The 15,000-nt window shown below is 43.2% G+C and overlaps 1 non-coding gene across 1 annotated transcript; it reads right to left on the bottom strand.

Moving 5' to 3' along the window:
- Positions 1-2,716: 2,716 nt before the first annotated feature.
- Positions 2,717-2,820, bottom strand: LOC148562056 (small nucleolar RNA R71). Its single transcript, XR_015886657.1, has one exon. It is a non-coding gene; the product is annotated as a small nucleolar RNA R71 (small nucleolar RNA).
- Between the last annotated feature and the right edge of the window lie 12,180 nt (positions 2,821-15,000).

The following is a 15,000-nucleotide window of genomic DNA, read 5'->3' on the forward strand; positions in this document are numbered from 1 at the left end:
TCAAACTGGAGGTTAAACGCCAGAACCAGGAAGAGTACCAGGGAGCCATTCCACGTTTAAGCTCCAGTTTGACTCAAACTGGAGCTTAAACGTGTTCGATAGCTTTTCTACTCCAGGGTTGCTCTCTCCATCTCCACGTTTAACCTCCAGTTTGACCCCAAACTGGAGGTTAAACGTGTTCGACACCTCCAGGGCCACCATTCTAAGCTTCCACGTTTAACCTCCAGTTTGACCTCAAACTGGAGGTTAAACGTGTTCGACCTCCAGTATGCCTCCACCCTTTTCCACGTTTAACCTCCAGTTTGACCTCAAACTGGAGGTTAAACGTGTTCGACCTCCAGGGCTGCCCTTCCTATCTCCACGTTTAAGCTTCAGTTTAACCTTAAACTGAAGCTTAAACGTGTTCGACTACATGACTCTCCAGGGCTACCTTCTTCCATTTCCACGTTTAAGCTTCAGTTTAACCTTAACTGAAGCTTAAACGTGCTTCTACAAATGGCCTCACTGGAAGTGTCTGGCGTTTAAGTTGCAGTTTAAGCTTAAACTACAACTTAAACGCCACTCTTGAAAAAGGTTTCTGGGCCAAAAATATTGTGATTTAAGTTAGTCTTTGAGCACAATTATTAACTTAAACTTACTTTGGTATGAAACCCAATTGAATATCATGGTTTATGGGATTGGGCCTGAAGGATTGATGAGTTTGAAATCTCAATTTATTGAGTCATGTGTCATTATTTGATTATCACTAAGTTGGCTCAATAAATGTTACAGGATTTGGATCAACAACCTCATCAAGATTATGGATCATAAACCCAAGGCAAAAGGAAAGCAAGGAGAGGCCTCAAAGCCCAAGAAGCACAACTGAAGCTCAATATAGAAAGTGTATAAATAGGATAGAAGTTAAGTTAGAGGGGACTTTTACTTTCACTTTTAGCTAGTTTTCCTTTTCTTTGTAATTGAATTCAGAGCTATGATTCACTAAACCCCCTTTCATTGGGTTAGGGAGCTCTATTGTAATTCAATGAATCAATAATAGTTTATCTTCTTCTTCAATCTTTTCTCTTGAATTTTGTTAGAAAGCTTCTCGATCTAATTCCATTGAGTAGTTGTCTTGGGAAAGAAACTACTCATACTTGGAATCCTTCGGAGCCTTGGGAAAGGAATGGAGGATTCATGCTAGAGAAGCTTTCTCACAGTGGATTGGATTGGGGTTTGGATGGATATTGTGACATGTAATCCTACCAAATTGTGGTTCATGAAATTGTGTGGTATAATCAGTGATCAAGCATCATCTCTTCTTATGAACATTTAAACCAAGGGATTGGGAATTTGTTTGTTTTTAGAGAGCATTGGTGAGCCAAGGAATTGGGATCCAATCATATAAGATTGCCAAGCAAAATTCAATGAATGCATTGGTTGAGGAAGAGATATACATGTTTTGATTCGGAGATTTCAATATCTCCTAAACCCAATGAATTCCCCATTTCTGATTTCCACTTTCTCTTTACATTCAGCAATTCAATTCTTGCAATCACCCCCATTCCCTTTTAATTTCAGCAATTTACATTCTGCTCTTTAATTCATGCAATTTAAGATTCAGCCATTAAATTTTCTTGTCATTTACTTTTCCCGCCAATTTTACATTCCGCAATTCTCATCTCAATTCTTGATTCCGCTCAACTAGAACACACTTCTAATCCGAATTGCTCAATCAACCAATCCTTGTGGGATTCGACCTCACTCTATTGTGAGTTTTTACTTGACGACGATAACCGGTGCACTTGCCGGAAGGAATTTTGCCGATCGTGCAATTTCCTAAATCGTAGCATAACTAGTTTATGCGCATCAAGTTTATGGCGCCGTTGCCGGGGATTGGTTTTCGATTGACAATTCTCAAATTGGAAGCTAACTAGATTGAGCAATTTTCTCTTGCTTTGTTAATTCTGTTCAAGATACTTGTTGAATTTTAATTTCTGCACTTGGTTACATGCTTTCCTTCTTTATGCCTTTAAACTCATGCAACTAACTCACTGACTCACTAACTGTTTGAATTAATTCCTCAATTGAGCTAACCATACTCTTCCATTAACCAAGAGTATTTCACTTGTTTGTGTTTGAGCTGTGTTCTTGTATGACAGGTAGGAGAGGAGAGACATCAACTCCTCCATATACCGAACCAGAGAGGACCCTTCATAGACTTAGAAGGGAAGCAAGAGGGAAGAGAGTAGTGGGAGAAGAGGAATCTGAAGGAGAATCTGAGGACAATTTTGAGGAAGCTCTAGATCTCAACATGGATAGAGAAGTTCACAACCATGAGAGAGCTGATGGAAACAATGCCATTCCTGAGAGGAGGGTTCTTAGCTCATACATAAACCCAACCTCTGGGAATTGTGGTAGTAGCATCCAGAAACCACCCATTCAGGCCAACAATTTTGAGCTCAAGCCACAGCTAATATCACTTGTGGAGAATCATTGTTCTTTTGGAGGAGGTGCTAATGAAGACCCAAACCAACATCTCACAAAATTCCTGAGAATTTGTGACACTGTGAAGTCCAATGGAGTCCAGGAAGATGCCTATAAACTGCTTTTATTCCCATTTTCACTTAGGGACAAAGCAGCTAAGTGGCTGGAATCATTCCCAAGGGGGAGTCTAACAACATGGGATGAGGTGGAAAGCAAGTTTCTGGCACGTTTCTACCCTCCACAAAAGGTCAATAGGCTTCGATCTAAGGTTCAGACTTTTAGACAACAAGATGGTGAAACTCTCTACGAGGCATGGGAGAGATTCAAGGACTTGACAAGGAAATGCCCACCAAACATGTTCCATGATTGGGTGCAATTGCACATCTTCTATGATGGGCTTTCTTATGAATCAAGGAAGGCTGTAGACCATTCATCAGGAGGTTCATTGAACAAGAAAAAGACTGTGGAAGAAGCCATTGAAGTGATCGAGACAGTGGCTGAGAATGAGTACTACTATGCATCAGAAAGGCACAACACTAAGGGAGTAATGGAGCTGAACCAGGTTGATACAATTCTAGCCCAAAACAAGGTGTTTGCCAAGCAACTAGCAGAGCTTACCAGGCAATTAGAAACAAAGCAAGTGGCTGCAATACACACACAAGATCAAGAGGAAGTAGGCATTGAAGGAGATGATTGGGATGAGGTTAACTATGTGGGAAACCAACAAAGGCAATCATATGATCCACATTCCAACACTTACAACCCAGGCTGGAGAAACCACCCAAACTTTGGGTGGGGAAACCAACAAATCCAACCACAAAACCACAAACCTTACAACCACAACCAACATAACAATTCCACATACCAAAACTCCAACCAAAGATCATACCAAGCCACACAAAACACTTACCCCCAACCATCATATCATGGCCAGAATAATCAACATACCCAACCTAATCCGAACCAACAATTTCAAGATCAATTAAACCGGATAGAAGGAATGCTTGCAACCATGAGCCAAGACATAATTGAATTGAAAGCTTTTAAGGAAGAAGTAAATTCTAACTTGCAAAACCAAGGAGCTGCCATCCAGAAGCTAGAAAATCAAATTTTGTATTTGACTAAGCAAGCCCCTGGGACAAGCGGTTCTCATGCTGCCAAGGCTATTGCAAGGGAGGAATGTAAGGCCATAACCCTCAGAAGTGGAAAGAATCTAAAGGAGATTTCAAGGGAAACCACAGAGGATGAAGCAAAGGAAAATGCGAAAGACAAAGAACAAGGACAATCTGTTACACCGTTTGCAGCAAAAGAAAAAGAAAAAGAGGTCTTGAAGCCTTACACACCTAAAGCACCTTATCCTCAACGTTTGATGAAAAGTGAAAAGGATGGCCAATTCTCCAGGTTCTTGGAGATTTTCAAGAAGCTTCAAATCAACATTCCCTTTGCTGAGGCAATAGAGCAAATGCCACTCTATGCAAAATTCTTAAAAGAATTGATGACCAAGAAGAGAAGCTGGAGAAATGAGGAAACTGTGTTGTTAACTGAAGAATGCAGTGCCATCATTCAGCACAAATTGCCTCAGAAATTGAAGGACCCAGGCAGTTTCCAAATCCCCTGTATTATAGGAGAAGTCATGGTGGAGAAGGCCTTGTGTGATTTAGGGGCCAGCATCAATTTGATGTCGCTAACAATGATGAGAAGAATGAAGATTGAAGAAGCCAAACCAACAAGAATGGCCCTCCAATTGGCAGATCGAACTTTTAAATTCCCTCATGGGTTAGTTGAGGATTTGTTGGTGAAAGTGGGAGAATTTATATTTCCTGCTGATTTTGTGGTGTTAGATATGGAGGAAGAAGCCAAAGCTTCAATAATCCTGGGAAGACCCTTCCTAGCTACTGCTGGAGCCATCATAGATGTACAAAAGGGTGAACTCACTCTTAGACTCCATGATGAGAAATTGGTGTTTAATGTATTCAAGGCAATGAGCTATCCATCAGAATCACTAAGGGAATGCATGAGGGTTGATGTAGTGGACATTGCAGTACAAGAAACTTTTGAGGAAACAATAAAGGAAGTGGCAGAGGAGGAGTTCATCAAGGATATTGAAGTTAGTGATATCAAGGGTGCTGACACAACCATGCTAAGCAGGCCAGAGAAAGTGAAAGAAGAAAAGGAAGCACCAAAACCTGAGCTCAAAGCATTGCCCCCTAATCTCAAGTATGCATACTTGGGTAGTGATGAGAGTCACCCTGTTATCATTAGCTCGGCCTTGAGCCAAGAACAAGAAGAAGAATTGATCAAGGTGCTGTAAACTCATCAAGATGCCATTGGATGGACCCTAGCTGATTTGAAGGGGATAAGTTCATCCATATGCATGCATAAAATCTTGTTAGAAGAAGATGCTAGACCCTCCATTCAAGCTCAGAGAAGATTGAATCCCGTCATGAAAGAAGTGGTACAAAAGGAAGTGAGGAAGTTATGGCAGGCAGGGGTAATCTACCCCATTTCTGATAGCCCATGGGTTAGTCCCATCCATGTAGTTCCCAAGAAAGGTGGCATAACGGTGGTGCCAAATGAGAAGAACGAACTCATACCCACAAGAACCGTTACTGGGTGGAGGATGTGCATAGACTACAGGAAGCTCAATGAAGCCACCAGAAAAGATCATTTCCCACTCCCATTCATGGATCAGATGCTTGAAAGGCTTGCCGGACATGCTTACTATTGCTTCTTGGATGGATATTCGGGCTACAACCAAATAGTAGTTGATCCTAGTGATCAAGAGAAAACATCATTTGTTTGTCCATATGGAGTTTTTGCTTATAGACGCATGCCCTTTGGATTGTGCAATGCACCTGCCACTTTCCAAAGATGCATGCTGTCCATCTTTTCGGACATGATTGAAAAATTTATTGAGGTCTTCATGGACGATTTTTCTGTGTTTGGGGATTCTTTTCCCAGCTGCCTACACCACCTTGCCTTGGTGCTTAAGAGGTGTCAAGAGACTAACCTAGTATTAAACTGGGAAAAGTGTCATTTCATGGTCACAGAAGGAATAGTCCTTGGCCACAAAATCTCTAATAGAGGCATGGAGGTGGACAGAGCTAAGGTGGAAATCATTGAAAAACTACCTCCACCAAGTAATGTCAAGGCAGTTAGGAGCTTTTTGGGTCACGCTGGTTTTTACAGAAGGTTTATTAGAGACTTTTCTAAAATAGCCAAACCTTTGAGTAACTTGCTTGTCTCTGATACACCCTTTGTATTTGATAAAAATTGCATGCTAGCCTATGAACTTTTGAAGCAAAAACTTTCCTCTGCACCTATCATTGCCCCACCTGATTGGAACTTACCGTTTGAACTGATGTGTGATGCATCAGACCTTGCTATTGGGGCAGTGTTAGGACAAAGGAAAGACAATTTGGTACATGTGATTTATTATGCCAGTAAAGTCTTGAATGCTAACCAAAGGAATTACACAACCACTGAAAAAGAACTCTTGGCAATAGTCTTTGCATTTGAAAAATTTAGGTCTTATCTCATTGGATCTAAAGTCATTGTCTTCACTGATCATTCAGCTTTAAAATATTTGCTTGCTAAACAAGAATCTAAACCGAGACTTATTAGATGGGTTCTTTTGTTGCAGGAATTTGACATTGAAATCAAAGACAAGAAGGGTGTAGAAAACAAGGTGGCAGATCATTTATCAAGGATACCATGTGAAGAAGGAAGCACACAAAGCACACATGTAAATGAGTGCTTTCCTGATGAACAACTCATGATAATTCACAAAGCACCCTGGTTTGCAGACATAGCAAACTTCAAGGCCACTGGGAGTTTACCTTTGGAATTTAACAAACATCAAAGGAAGAAATTGGTAAATGATGCCAAATACTTCATCTGGGACGAACCATACTTGTTCAAAAAATGTTCCGATGGCATACTCAGAAGATGCATATCCGAGGAAGAAGGAAGGGAAGTTTTATGGGACTGCCATGGCTCCACTTATGGAGGGCACTTTGCAGGAGAAAGAACAGCAGCTAAGGTGTTGCAGTGTGGTTTTTATTGGCCTACTATCTTCAAAGATGCAAAAGAATTAGTGAAGCACTGCCATGAATGCCAGAAAGCTGGGAACCTGCCAAGAAGAAATGAAATGCCACAACAATTCATTCTGGAACTTGAATTGTTTGATGTATGGGGGATAGATTTCATGGGACCCTTTCCCTCCTCATACTCAAATAATTACATTCTTGTGGCAGTAGACTATGTCTCTAAATGGGTTGAAGCAATAGCAACTCCAACCAATGATAATAAGGTAGTCATGAACTTCCTCAGAAAACACATTTTTTGCCGTTTTGGGGTTCCAAGAGCAATCATCAGTGATGGAGGAAGCCACTTTTGCAACAAACCATTAGAGGCATTGCTCCTAAAATATGGAGTCAAACACAGGGTAGCCACACCATACCATCCACAGACAAGTGGGCAAGCCGAAATATCTAACAGAGAACTCAAAAGAATCCTGGAAAAAACTGTGGGAACTTCGAGAAAGGACTGGTCGATTAAGCTAGATGATGCTCTTTGGGCATATAGGACAGCTTTCAAAACACCAATTGGAATGTCTCCTTACCAACTAGTATATGGAAAAGCTTGCCATCTGCCACTGGAGTTGGAGCACAAGGCATACTGGGCCTTGAAACTTCTGAACTTGGACAACAAAGCTGCTGGAGAAAGAAGGATGTTGCAAATTCAAGAGTTGGAAGAATTCAGAGCGGAAGCCTATGAGAATGCCAAAATTTACAAAGAAAGAGCAAAGAAGAAGCATGACAGCAACATAGCCCCAAGGAAATTTGAAGAAGGGCAAAAAGTATTGCTCTACAATTCTAGGCTGAAGCTATTTCCAGGGAAGCTAAAATCAAGGTGGTCTGGACCATTCCTTGTCACCAAGGTCTCCAATTATGGACAAGTAGAAATCATGGAAGAAAAGTCACAACGAACCTTCGTTGTTAACGGTCAAAGACTCAAACATTACTTGGGAGATGTGGAGGAGAAGGACAAAGTTAAATATCACCTCAACTGAGGAAGCTGACCGTCAAGCTAATGACGTTAAAGAAGCGCTTGTTGGGAGGCAACCCAACCTGAGGTAATACCTTGTTGCTGTTTCTTTTATTTGTTTCAATAAAAAGGGTAAAGTAGTTTCTGTGCATTGCAAAGAATTAAGTTTGGTGTTTCACACCAAACAATGAATTCATGGATCAATAAGTCAAAGGGGAATGTGTGACTCTAAGTTTGGTGTTCCACCATAAAGATCAACTGAACACAACAACCTTTGAATTATATGAAAGGAACAACTATTCTAAGCAGTCACAGAAATGCTTAAAACCCTTAGTAGCAACATCATTCCAAGATAACTCAAGGATTCAAAGAACAGAGAGAAGTAAGTGGGAGACTAAGTTTGGTGTTCACACACCAATCTAAGAATCCGATACTTACCCACACATAGTTGAGCTGACCACTCAAGTGCTTGAGAAGCAAGCAACTTCATCACTCTTTGCAGGAAAGGAAACAAGAACCTTAAAGCATGAAGCAACATTTAGGAAGAAGAAGGAGAAATCAAATTGTTTCCTGACAACAAAGAGAAAACAAGGAATTTCACAAGGTGGTATTGTTCCTTGCTAATTCTTTAAAAAGGGCAAACAAAAGCATGCGTGTTCTGGTTTAAACTGTAAATGTTGAATCTTTCTGGAATGTGTAGTTTTTTTAGTATGTGTGTTTGTTAATTGCTTTGAATAAAGTGAATGCCTAGATGTTTGGATATAACTTCACCTTCTTAAACAAGTGCGTGCCATGCTTGTTCTGTTTCCAAAAATAAAAGAAAAGTTTGAACAAAAGTAACTTGGCTAAATTAGTGACAAATCAAGTAGAATTAAGTGGTGGTATGCATGCTTGATTGTTTAGTCAGATCACTAAAATTAGAGTGTCGAATTATCATTTTTTATGTAGAAAGTAAAAATTGTCTATGGATCTTGATGAATAAATGTCTTTGGCCATGAAAAAGAAAGAAAAAGAAAAAGAAAAAGCCACGGAAAAAGGCAACCAAAAAGCAAAAAAATTGAGAAAATAAGCTAGGTACCAATGGTTTGAACTTCTGAGACAAATGCCTGTGGTGTTTATGTATTAAGGATATGCTTGGATGAATAGGTTCTGAGGAGTGTTTCAACACTTGGTAACTTGGGTTAACTAACCCGGGATTATCAACCAAAAGTCCATTATCAAGAGCAACCTAAATACAAAACATTTAGTCACACAAAGAGGTGCTGGGCACCAATGTCTCAAGAAGAAATGTGAACTAAAATGCCTAAAGTGGATATGTGTAGTGCACTGATAAGAAAAAGAAAATGCCAAAGGCTTGTGCAACACATGACACTAAGCAAACAAGGAGCAAAAGAAGCTCTAAGAAAAAGAAAAGAAAAACAAAGAAGAGAAAAGTGCCAAAGACATAAGAATAACAAGAGGCCATAGCAATTTTTGATGGATGCAACGAAAAAGTGATAATCCTACCTGATAAGTATGAAAAAGTGATGCTGCAACTTTCTGCATAAAACCCTTCTGATGAACTTCAAATGCTTGCTAATATAGCCAATCTAATTGCTTTCTGTTTCATACTTTCTTCTCAAATAACTCAGGACTTGCTTAGGGACAAGCAAGTATTAAGTTTGGTGTTGTGATGCCAAGGCATCTTAGGCTAGTTTCACTAGCATTTTTCTGTTAGTTTTAGTTGTTTTATGCATTTTCTTGAGCTTAAAGTAACCAAAAATGGTTAAATGAAGAACAAAGTAATGAACCATCCAAACAATATGATTTTGATGCAAATTCCATGAGTTTTAGCTATATTACTTAAATGCTATGAATGAAAGATTTCTCATGAAATTTTGCAAGACTTTGATGTAATTGTTTGGATGATTTCAGGGAAGAAGAGGCTAAGCAAGGAAGCAACAAAATCAATAAAGGAAGCTTGAACATCACATGTGGAGTTTAAGTTCCAGTTTAAGCCTAAACTGGAGCTTAAACGCCAAAATCATGAAGGATAAGAAATGCTGGGATTGAAGTTTAACCTCCAGTTTGACCTCAAACTGGAGGTTAAACGCCAGAATGATAAGCCTCACTAAAGAAGCATTCCACGTTTAACCTCCAGTTTGACCTCAAACTGGAGGTTAAACGCCAGAATGAGTATGCCACCCAGGGAGGAGTTCCACGTTTAACCTCCAGTTTGACCTCAAACTGGAGGTTAAACGCCAGAACCAGGAAGAGTACCAGGGAGCCATTCCACGTTTAAGCTCCAGTTTGACTCAAACTGGAGCTTAAACGTGTTCGATAGCTTTTCTACTCCAGGGTTGCTCTCTCCATCTCCACGTTTAACCTCCAGTTTGACCCCAAACTGGAGGTTAAACGTGTTCGACACCTCCAGGGCCACCATTCTAAGCTTCCACGTTTAACCTCCAGTTTGACCTCAAACTGGAGGTTAAACGTGTTCGACCTCCAGTATGCCTCCACCCTTTTCCACGTTTAACCTCCAGTTTGACCTCAAACTGGAGGTTAAACGTGTTCGACCTCCAGGGCTGCCCTTCCTATCTCCACGTTTAAGCTTCAGTTTAACCTTAAACTAAAGCTTAAACGTGTTCGACTACATGACTCTCCAGGGCTACCTTCTTCCATTTCCACGTTTAAGCTTCAGTTTAACCTTAACTGAAGCTTAAACGTGCTTCTACAAATGGCCTCACTGGAAGTGTCTGGCGTTTAAGTTGCAGTTTAAGCTTAAACTACAACTTAAACGCCACTCTTGAAAAAGGTTTCTGGGCCAAAAATATTGTGATTTAAGTTAGTCTTTGAGCACAATTATTAACTTAAACTTACTTTGGTATGAAACCCAATTGAATATCATGGTTTATGGGATTGGGCCTGAAGGATTGATGAGTTTGAAATCTCAATTTATTGAGTCATGTGTCATTATTTGATTATCACTAAGTTGGCTCAATAAATGTTACAGGATTTGGATCAACAACCTCATCAAGATTATGGATCATAAACCCAAGGCAAAAGGAAAGCAAGGAGAGGCCTCAAAGCCCAAGAAGCACAACTGAAGCTCAATATAGAAAGTGTATAAATAGGATAGAAGTTAAGTTAGAGGGGACTTTTACTTTCACTTTTAGCTAGTTTTCCTTTTCTTTGTAATTGAATTCAGAGCTATGATTCACTAAACCCCCTTTCATTGGGTTAGGGAGCTCTATTGTAATTCAATGAATCAATAATAGTTTATCTTCTTCTTCAATCTTTTCTCTTGAATTTTGTTAGAAAGCTTCTCGATCTAATTCCATTGAGTAGTTGTCTTGGGAAAGAAACTACTCATACTTGGAATCCTTCGGAGCCTTGGGAAAGGAATGGAGGATTCATGCTAGAGAAGCTTTCTCACAGTGGATTGGATTGGGGTTTGGATGGATATTGTGACATGTAATCCTACCAAATTGTGGTTCATGAAATTGTGTGGTATAATCAGTGATCAAGCATCATCTCTTCTTATGAACATTTAAACCAAGGGATTGGGAATTTGTTTGTTTTTAGAGAGCATTGGTGAGCCAAGGAATTGGGATCCAATCATATAAGATTGCCAAGCAAAATTCAATGAATGCATTGGTTGAGGAAGAGATATACATGTTTTGATTCGGAGATTTCAATATCTCCTAAACCCAATGAATTCCCCATTTCTGATTTCCACTTTCTCTTTACATTCAGCAATTCAATTCTTGCAATCACCCCCATTCCCTTTTAATTTCAGCAATTTACATTCTGCTCTTTAATTCATGCAATTTAAGATTCAGCCATTAAATTTTCTTGTCATTTACTTTTCCCGCCAATTTTACATTCCGCAATTCTCATCTCAATTCTTGATTCCGCTCAACTAGAACACACTTCTAATCCGAATTGCTCAATCAACCAATCCTTGTGGGATTCGACCTCACTCTATTGTGAGTTTTTACTTGACGACGATAACCGGTGCACTTGCCGGAAGGAATTTTGCCGATCGTGCAATTTCCTAAATCGTAGCATAACTAGTTTATGCGCATCACCGCTGGGCAGGGTTCGGGGGAAGCGACGAAGAACATTCAAGGGACAGCCAGATGCGTGAGGTGCTTCGGGCGATAGCCGAACAGCCGCACCGTCTTAAGCAACACGCCCAACCCACACCGCATCGGGCACCGTCGTACGTCGACCCTAGACGTAGGGCGAGCACGACACGTTGCCCCTCGGGAGTGGACACGAACAGGTAACCGTCTTTCGCAACGTGCCCCCTCAAAGTGCTGGGACGAGCACGTCGCGTTGCCCCCTGCCCACGACACCCGCTGCCGCACGCATATCCATCATCCGCGTCGTGCGCCACACTAGGCCTGGCCAAGCGTCGGGCTGCGCAAGCCGCGTTGCCCCTCGCGGGGGCGCACAGGCCGCCCGCCGTTCCCACGTCGTGCTCGGACTTGGGATGATCCCCCTAGTCCTGGGCCGAGCACAAGGTGTTGCCCCGAGCGTGTGCCCAAGGCACAACTCCACCACGCCATGCTCCCTAGGTGGTGCCTAGGTGGGCCGTGCACGGACGTGTTTCCCTTCTTGTTGGTCCTTCGGTGATCGGGGTTCGCAGCAGCCTGACGCCCGTGCTCGACCTTGGACCCGGGGCGGGGGACCCCGGCGGCACACCACAACCACAACGTGCTTGCTAGTGTGCCTAGGGGATGGCAAGGCAACGTGCATCTTGCTGGCATTGCGCCCAGCAAGCCTTTGGGCAACTCGAGTTTCAGCAGCACGACACCCCTCCCCCCTATAATAGGCTGCCGAGCCATTACCAAAGTGCCACGGGTAGACATCCTTTTCCGTGAGGAGACATACTAAAGGAAAGTGCTCTAGAGGTCGAATTTTGACGCCGTTTTTTGCAACAACCTCTAGAAAAATAAGATCTTTCCATCCTCCAAATTTGGTGAATTTACACCATGTGGATTTTTTTTGACGATTTTTTTACCGCCCGGAATGCCGAAAATTTAAAAAAAATGAAAAACGGAGCAAACCTGCAATTTTTGACCTGGATTTTTTTGTGCAGCCTTCACATAATATTACCAAGGTTCCCTCAAAATTTCACGAAAAATGCACGAGCCAATTCTGAGATATGAAAATTTGGCTCCTCCGTTGCAACGCTCCGAGCCATCGTTGCAACGGCGGGTGCCTCCGTGGGGGGCGGGGGAGCCCGGCGGCACACCACAACCACAACGTGCTTGCTAGTGTGCCTAGGGGATGGCAAGGGAACGTGCATCTTGCTGGCATTGCGCCCAGCAAGCCTTTGGGCAACTCGAGTTTCAGCAGCATGACACCCCTCCCCCCTATAATAGGCTGCCGAGCCATTACCAAAGTGCCACGGGTAGACGTCCTTTTCCGTGAGGAGACATACTCAAGGAAAGTGCTCTAGAGGTCGAATTTTGACGCCATTTTTTGCAACAACCTCTAGAAAAATAAGATCTTTCCATCCCCCAAATTTGGTGAATTTACACCGTGCCAATTTTTTTTGCCGATTTTTTTACCTCCCGGAAAGCCGGAAATTCAAAAAAAATGAAAAACGGAGCAAACGTGCGATTTTTGACCTGGATTTTTTTGTGCAGCCTTCACATAATATTACCAAGGTTCCCTCAAAATTTCACGAAAAATGAACGAGCCAATTCTGAGATATGAAAATTTGGCTCCTCCGTTGCAACGCTCCGAGCCATCGTTGCAACGGCGGGTGCCTCCGTGGGGGCGGGGGAGCCCGGGGGCACACCACAACCACAACGTGCTTGCTAGTGTGCCTAGGGGATGGCAAGGCAACGTGCATCTTGCTGGCATTGCGCCCAGCAAGCCTTTGGGCAACTCGAGTTTCAGCAGCATGACACCCCTCCCCCCTATAATAGGCTGCCGAGCCATTACCAAAGTGCCACGGGTAGACGTCCTTTTCCGTGAGGAGACATACTCAAGGAAAGTGCTCTAGAGGTCGAATTTTGACGCCGTTTTTTGCAACAACCTCTAGAAAAATAAGATCTTTCCATTCCCCAAATTTGGTGAATTTACACCGTGCCGATTTTTTTTGCCGATTTTTTTACCGCCCGGAAAGCCGGAAATTCAAAAAAAAATGAAAAACGGAGCAAACGTGCGATTTTTGACCTGGATTTTTTTGTGCAGCCTTCACATAATATTACCAAGGTTCCCTCAAAATTTCACGAAAAATTCACGAGCCAATTCTGAGATATGAAAATTTGGCTCCTCCGTTGCAACGCTCCGAGCCATCGTTGCAACGGCGGGTGCCTCCGTGGGGGGCGGGGGAGCCCGGCGGCACACCACAACCACAACGTGCTTGCTAGTGTGCCTAGGGGATGGCAAGGCAACGTGCATCTTGCTGGCATTGCGCCCAGCAAGCCTTTGGGCAACTCGAGTTTCAGCAGCATGACACCCCTCCCCCCTATAATAGGCTGCCGAGCCATTACCAAAGTGCCACGGGTAGACGTCCTTTTCCGTGAGGAGACATACTCAAGGAAAGTGCTCTAGAGGTCGAATTTTGACGCCGTTTTTTGCAACTACCTCTAGAAAAATATGATCTTTCCATCCCCCAAATTTGGTGAATTTACACCGTGCCGATTTTTTTTTTGCCGATTTTTTTACCGCCCGGAAAGCCGGAAATTCAAAAAAAATGAAAAACAGAGCAAACGTGTGATTTTTGACCTGGATTTTTTTGTGCAGCCTTCACATAATATTACCAAGGTTCCCTCAAAATTTTAGAAAAAATGCACAAGCCAATTATGAGATATGAAAATTTGGCTCCTTCGTTGCAACGCTCCGAGCCATCGTTGCAACGGCGGGTGCCTCCGTTGCAACGAAACCAGCCAACGATGCACCTAACCCAGCATCCGTTGCAACGCACCCTGCCTCCGTTGCAACGCGCCCAGCCAACGTTGCACCGTCCCCAGCATCCGTTGCAACGCCCCCAGCCAACGTTGCAACGCGCCCTGCCTCCGTTGCAACGCTCCCAGCCAACGTTGCAACGCGCCCTGCCTCCGTTGCAACGTCACCAGCATCCGTTGCAACGCGCCCTACCTCCGTTGCAATGCGCACGGCCAACGTTGCACCGACCCCAGCATCTGTTGCACTGCCCCCAGCCAACGTTGCAACGCGCCCAGCATCCGTTGCAACGCCCCCAGCATCCGTTGCAACGCCCCCAGCCAACGTTGCAACGCGCCCTGCCTCCGTTGCAACGTCACCAGCAACCGTGGCAACGCGACCTGCCTCCGTTGCGATGCCCCCGGCCAACGTTGCAAAGCGCCCTGCCTCCGTTGCAACGCTCCCAGCCAACGTTGCAACGCGCCCTGCCTCCGTTGCAACGTCACCAGCATCCGTTGCAACGTCACCAGCATCTGTTGCAACGCGCCCTGCCTCCGTTGCAACGTCACCAGCAACCGTGGCAACGCGACCTGCCTCCGTTGC

The sequence above is a fragment of the Arachis ipaensis genome, chromosome B6, assembly GCF_059453495.1.
Source record: "Arachis ipaensis isolate K30076 ecotype BB chromosome B6, ASM5945349v1, whole genome shotgun sequence".
Taxonomy (NCBI): domain Eukaryota; kingdom Viridiplantae; phylum Streptophyta; class Magnoliopsida; order Fabales; family Fabaceae; genus Arachis; species Arachis ipaensis.